The sequence below is a fragment of the Gracilinanus agilis genome, chromosome 2, assembly GCF_016433145.1.
Source record: "Gracilinanus agilis isolate LMUSP501 chromosome 2, AgileGrace, whole genome shotgun sequence".
NCBI lineage: Eukaryota > Metazoa > Chordata > Mammalia > Didelphimorphia > Didelphidae > Gracilinanus > Gracilinanus agilis.
The window spans coordinates 529,256,464-529,263,837 of record NC_058131.1 but is presented as its reverse complement, the minus strand read 5'-3'; the positions used below and the strand labels follow the sequence as shown (position 1 = coordinate 529,263,837).

Here is a 7,374-nt window from a genome sequence, read left to right as displayed (position 1 = left end):
TCTCACCGGCATCCTGGTAGACTTTGAGTCAGAATCCAATACTCGCTCCATGACCACCAGTAGGCCACTTAATCTCTCGGGCGGTTATTTAAAACTATAAACTGCAAATGAGTTCTGGCTCTGATCTGTATTAGTGGAGGCAGTTTTCATTCAGGGAGTTCCCACAGAAGAAGTTAGAGAATAACACACACACACATGCATACCCGCATGTACCCCCTCCCCAAATAAAAATAGAGATCCTCTTTGTGATACCTGCCTCCTAGGGTGTTTATTTGTAAACCTTCCAGGCCTCCAGACGCGTAAGCTGTTATTATTCCGCTGTTATCATTATTATGAGAACTCAGCCAGTCCCAGAGGTAGAAAACGAACGCTTCCTGGTTTTTAAATTTTAAAACTGTTTTAGCGATATTCACTTTTTTCACATCGATGTCATTTCCTATTGCCAGCCTCCCAAACCCCTGCATTGAGCCATCCCGTGTAACAAAGAAATACAGTTAAGCAAAACAACTCAATGCGTTGGCCATGTCTGAGAATGTAAGCCTCTCTGCTGGAGCCCACTCAGATTTGCTGTGTGAGCATTGATACCTCAGAAATCAGCAAGTGCTACAAATCAGGGCTTGAATTACTGTTTTGTTGTTTGTCTAGACTTAAGAAAGTAATGGAGAAAAGGTTAATAATGCAGCCTAAACTTTAAAGTGTTAAATGAGAGAGCTGTCTTTTCAGAGAGCCTGTTATTAAGCAGTTACCAGCATACCCCACTGACTCATTCCATATCTAAAATCCACCACCTCTCTGCGGAGAGGAGGGAGCCATACGTCCCTCCTCTCCATCAGTTCTCTGAGGTCATGATTAGTCACTGCATTGATCAGAGCTCCGATAGACGTCTTTCCGATGTTGTTTTCTATTACGTTAGTGCCCTCCCCAGCTTCTCTTACGCAGCTCGCCTGGAGCGTGTACCACTGCACAGAGAATTGCCCAGTTGTCCTAGGAGCTGGGAAAAATCGTCCTTGCACACCCACCCTTTTTCTGTGCGTAGACATGAGCTCTGGGAGTGGTACTAAAAAGGCAAAATCACCATAGCAACATGTTTCCTGCCCTTTCTCTGCCCTCCTCCTTCCTTAACCCAATTCCTCCCTAGCCAGGAGCAGAGCATCCCCCTACAGAGTTGCCATGGCCAGGTGCACATCCTACTTCACAGGGTCATTGTGAGGAAGGTAATTTGCAAATCTTAAAATGCTATAGAAATGGGAATTGTCTTGACCGGTGTGGCAGGACTTGGGGATCACGTCTTTGCTTAGCAAAATGCAATGGTGCTCACCAATGTTCCATTCAACTATAGCTTTCTCCTTTTACAAAGTGCTCCTAATAAGATTTAATTAGCTTGATGCTGGCAGGTGTATTTGCACCTGTTGGGCAGAATAGAGCCCATGGAGGAGGAGGAAGAGGAGGAGAAGAAGGAGAAAAAGGAGAAGGAGGAGGGAGAGAGCCCTGGATTTTAGAGTCAGAAGATTTAGGCTCAGATCTCTACTTGGCTACTTACTTATAACCTTCATTTACAGAATGGTATAAAAAGAAACGAAGAAACAAAAACAACAGCAGATCTGGAACTTAGAAGACATGAGTTCAAATCCCACCTCTGCTGCTTATTATTTATGTAATCTTGGGAGAGTCACATAACTTCCCTGGGCTTTCGTTTCCATCTGTAAAAAGAAAAAAGGGAATTAGAATAAATGGCCTCTGAGATTCCTTCCAACTCCAGATCTGTGGTCCTATTCAACATCACCTCTCTGGAGATTCAGGTTCCTCATCTATAAGATGAAGAAATTAAATTTTTAGGTGACTCCCTTTTGCCCAAAATTCGGTGATCCTAGTTTGATATGCCAGGTAATCAGGAAGAATTTATTTAATGACTATTATGTGGTGGACACAGTGGTGGTCACTGAGAATATAAAAACAAAAGTGGAAACATTCTTGACCTCAAGGAACTTGAAAGCCTAACCTGGAGAAGGACCTATTGTCAAGGATCTAGGACTCTGACAGTTTAGAGAATCGCTAGTATAGAAACATTCTCCACCAATGTGAAGAGCACTTCTAGGATTTGTCCAATAAGATCAAGGGAGTCAAGGGAGTTACTTGAAGCAATTCAGGTGGATAACTTGCCCAGGTCATATAGCTAATAATATCAAACAAGAAGAGAATTTGAACCTGGATCTTACTAACTCCCACCTGTCCTTCTATTTACTTGGCCAGCTGATCTCAATATGGAGGAGTCCATTATTTTGACTGCCTGATATGAAGGAGCACACCCGAGAACAAATAGTCAGTCTTCTTGTCACCTGGCCTAGCCCCTTCCAAGTTTCAAGCACTAGCCTTATAGTGTAGAATCTGTAGATAGTGTAGATCTGAGTTTCTTCAACTTCCCAGGTTAGTCACAGACCAATTTCTTTCCTCTGAGACTGTTTTCATCTAGAATATATATATATATATGTGTGTGTGTGTGTGTGTGTGTGTGTGTGTGTGTGTGTGTATACACATCATGTTAACCCTTTCTACCTAGCCTGAGTCAGACCTTCTCCCTTTCCTCCTCTTCCTCCTCCTCACACAACTCTAGGTTGGCCAATGAGGCCTCAGGCATTTATACATGCATCCTCTCCATGTTTAACATCCACTCTATGCTCTATGAAGAATACAGATCAAAGGATGGCTCTCTTTCCCTCTTGTGTCAAACCTCTACTAAATTGTACCCAAGACCCTCGAAGGAGATATGGGGGACAATGAGTATGGAATATTGCATGCACTGTCAAATATCTTTGCTGTGCTGATAGGTTTTGGTGAACTAATTTTTTTGTTTTTTAATCCTTATTACAAAGGAACTCACCAGGGACGGGAAAGGATATATTCAGAAATGAAGGTGATGTAAAAACAAAACAAAACAAAAATTCCCCAAAGTAATTTTTTAAAAGATTACCTTTTTTGCCTTCTCTGTCGCTAATTTTATTTCAAGATTCAACTGACACCCTGAAGCTGTTGGTGCTCTCTCTCTCTCTCTCTCTCTCTCTCTCTCTCTCTCTCTCTCTCTCTCTCTCTCTCTCTCTCTCTCTCCAAGTATTCCTACAGCATTTTGACTGATTGCTCTTTCACCACAACTTATATTATGCATTTCTGTGCATGTGCTGGTTTTTCCCCCCAGTAGAATGTAAGCTACTTGCGGACAGGATTTTTCCATCACCCCCACCCCCATGTATCCCTAGCACAGTACTTTTTTTTTTTTTAAATCCTTACCTTCCATCTTGGAATCAATACTGTGTATTGGCTCCAAGGCAGAAGAGTGGTAAGGGTAGGCAATGGGGGTCAAGTGACTTGCCCAGGGTCACACATCTGGAAAGTGTCTGAGGTCAGATTTGAACCTAGGACCTCCTGTCTCTAGGCCTGGCTCTCAATCCACTGAGCTACCCAGCTGTCCCCTATAGTACTTGCATAAGGTAGACATTTAATATATGTATTGAATTGAATTGGATTAAATTGAATTGATAAAAACCTGAGGACTGGGAATTTGGAAATCTTGGGCTAAATCTCCAGGCTCCCCTAATTGTTAGCCATGTGATTGCTGGATAAGCCATTTAACTTCTCTGAGTTTCTTCAGGGTCAGTTGTAAGGACTGTGTTTTTTCAATCATAAAGAGCCATAGAAAATGAACTATTTTTCTACGTATATTTCTTCACATTCAAAATGTTGAAGTTGAGCTGAATAATTTCTCTAAAATCCTTTCCATTATTTTTAATTTTTTAGAATATTTTTCCATGGTTACATAATTCATGTTCTTTCCCTCTCCCCCCCTCCCCAATTCCACTGGGTTTTACATGTATCATTGTCTAAAATCCTTTCTAGTTCTAACTTCAATGATCCAGCAATGTCTTAATGTACAGTATAACTGAAGAAATGCCACTGGATCCAGGATAAAAAGGTAGATAAGGTATATATTAAGCTCTTACTATGTGCTAGCCCTGGGGATACAAATACAAGCAAATAAGAAAGTCCCTGCTCTCAAGGGCTTGCATTCTTTTTTTAAATAAAAATTTATTTTCCCCCTCGATTATATGTAAAAACAATTTTTAGCATTCGTTTTTTTTTTAATTTTAAGTTCCCAAATTCTCTTCTTCCTGCCCTACTCCTCCCTAAGATGGTAAGCATTTTGGTATGATTTTACACATGTGCAATCATGTAAAAGAATTTTCCATGGAAAAGATCTCAAACAAAAAAAAAAGAAGAAAAAGTAAAATATAGTACAGTTTGGTCTGCATTCAGACTCTACTAGTTCTTTCTCTGAAGGCAGATAACATTTTTCGTCATGAATCTCTGAATCTTATATCACTATATTGCTGAGAATAACTAGGTCATTCACAGTTGTTCATCAAAAAATAATTGCTGTTACTGTGTACAATGTTCTTCTAGTTCTACTTACTTCACTTTGTTTCGGTTCATTTAAATCCTTCCAGGTTTTTTCTGAAATCATCCTGCTCATCATTTCTTATATCATAATAGTATTGTATCACAATCATAACCACAGCTTGTTCAGCCATCCCCCAACTGATGGACAACCTCTTAATTTTCAATTCTTTGCTACCACAAAAAGAACTGCAATAAACATTTTTATACAAATAGATCCTTTCCCCTCCCCCCCTTTAAAAAATCTCTTTGGGAGACAGACCTAGTAATTGTATTGCTGGATCAAGATATGCACAGTTTTAGAGTCTTTGGGGCATAGTTCTAAATTGCTTTCCAGAATGGTTGGCTCAAATCACAACTCCACCAACAGTGCATTAGTGTCCCAACATTCTCATATCAAGGGGCTTACATTCTAATAAGAAAAGACAACACACAAAGCTAGAGCCGGAAGGGGAAAGGGAGTCCAGGCATGGTCTAGAAAGTAGGCAGGGAAGTGATGTAGAGGCCCAGTTTCAGACAAGAAAAAGTGAATGTTTACTTATCAGGGCCAGGGGATGGAAAGGGCAGAGTCCAGGGTTTTGGTGGAGGGGAGATAAGGATAATAGCTAGAGTGCAGACAGTACAGTAAGGCTCCTGCACACAGGGTCTCTACAGTGACAACCGACATTGGTATAAGTAAAGGATCCTGGCCAGTAGACAATATAGTGCTTTCCAATTCCTTTCTGAGCCTTACCCAGATCTGTAACTGGGTGAGGTGGCCAGGATGTTGTCCCAGGATGACAACATTCTAGATCAGGCTTCCTCAGTAGTCCTTTATTCTTCTGTACTTTTATTTATTTCATGGGACTCTGTCAGTCCTTTTGCCTCATAGTATCACCCCTGAGGGATCCTTTCCCAAAAGTTACATGGCTGGGAGTCATCATCTACACCCCAAAGAATGAGTGGAACTCTCTGGGGATCAAGTTACTTACTCCCTTTCCTCTGGAAACTGTAACCATATGTAGGCAGACAGTCTTGTGTTTCTCCTCCCACCCTACCTCAGCTGAATTCCCCCAAGACCCCAGAAACCCTAGTCAATCCTCTTTGGGGGGGGTGCATATTCTCTTTTCAGGGAACACACATTGGCTATACTTATGTGTTGGTAGAAATAAAGCTCCCCACATGAAGTAGGGATGGGGGATGGCTATTGAAGTGGTGGTTGTTAAAAGGAATATATATGTTCATTCCATTTCAGAGCAAGAGATACCTGGTACTTTAAGGTTGGGGATGTGTGCGTGTGCACTCATGTTGTTGTTGCTGATGTTTAGTTATATCCTGCTTTTCGTGGTTCCATTTGGGATTTTCTTGGCAAAGACACTGGAATGGCTTGCCATTTCCTTGTCCAGCCCATTTGACATATGAGGAAACTGAGGTAAACAGGACTAAGTGACTTGTCCAACTAATATGTGTCTGAGACCAGATATGAACTAAGGAAGATGAGTCTTCCTGACTCTAGGTCCAGTACTCTATCCACTGCGCCACCTAGCTATCCCTATTCACCCATGACTAACCACCAATTGTTTGTCTGAAACCATTCTATCAATGGGCTCAGAAGATTAAATTGAACCCTCCTGACGAAGATAATAACCCCATTCTTCCTCAGATGCTTTCTGGGATGGCAAGAGAGCTGTAGCTAGAGCTGGACTCCAGGAGCTAAAGGATCATCGATTGAGATCTGAATTGGACCTATGAGGCTGTCTAGTCCAACTTCCCTCTTATCATTGCCCATATTGGCCACCTTGGATGAAAACAGATAACTCCCCAAATCTTAACTGTCTTTTCTTTCCTAATAGTAAACATAGAAAACCACATGGGAAATATAGAAATCCAACCAGAAGTAACATAAACCCATCATAAATTTTAAACAGAAACTTCCGTGGGATAGCATGGATGACAAATGGACCTACTGTGTAAAGTTTGGAATGAGGCAGGCAAAAGTTAAAAGGCTGCTTAAATTCTCCCCTCTCTCTTCTATTCCAATTTCATCTCCTTGGAGGTCCAGTTTCCACAATATCAAATTGTCTCTCAGCAATTGCCTTGTGTGCCATCTTTGTTCTTCATTTATATCAGATTCAGCAATGACTTCATCAAAGATTGTCTTTGCAAGGGGAAAAAAAGCTTTCTCTAGATGGTTCAAGATCTTATAAAAGAACACAGAGAAGTTCAGGGCCAGATCCAATCTTGTAGCATGTGTCGGTAGCCATCTCCTTTTTTGCTGATTTCCAATGTTTCTTGATATGCTTGTTGCAATTGATCCATATTCCTTTCTCATCATTGTGAGTAGCAACCTTGTAAAGGAATGGTTTCTTGGCACTTTCAAATAGAAAGCGTTGCTTTCTGCTTGTGAATCATTAGGAATCAAGAACTTTTCCTATAGAGCTGAATCACAATAGAGTGCCATCATTGCCGATATTTCTTAGCTCAGACTCAATTTTCTCTTTGTATTCTCAAGCCATCTGCTGGTTTTTTTTTTCCTCAGCACCCTCCATATTTTGCTCAATACTTGAAATGATCCTCCAAAATGACCTACAACATTTTCATAAGCAATAGAGGGAAGATTCCCCTCCTCGCCGGATAATTCAGCTCCTATCTCAATTACAGACTCCATGTAGGCTGCCATTTCACTATATATCTCAGCCTGCTCAGCCAATTTGGCCTTCTGCTCTGATTCATTTTTATCCATATTGGAGTATACCATTCCTGGAGTGAGTGGTGTTGAATGGTGGCAGTGGCTGGATGAACAGGGAGTTAAGCAGTCTCTGGGCAGGAGCAGTGGCCCTCTGACTCTCTTCTTAACTCTCCAGAATCAGCTTCTGACCTCATCATTCAACTAAAACTATTCTCTCCAAAATACCAGGGATCTCTGATCTCTCTCTCTCTCTCTCTCTC

The 7,374-nt window shown here is 41.2% G+C and overlaps 1 pseudogene; it reads right to left on the bottom strand.

The window, feature by feature from the left end:
* Positions 1-6,388: 6,388 nt before the first annotated feature.
* Positions 6,389-7,168, bottom strand: LOC123234082 (annotated as a pseudogene).
* Positions 7,169-7,374: the final 206 nt, after the last annotated feature.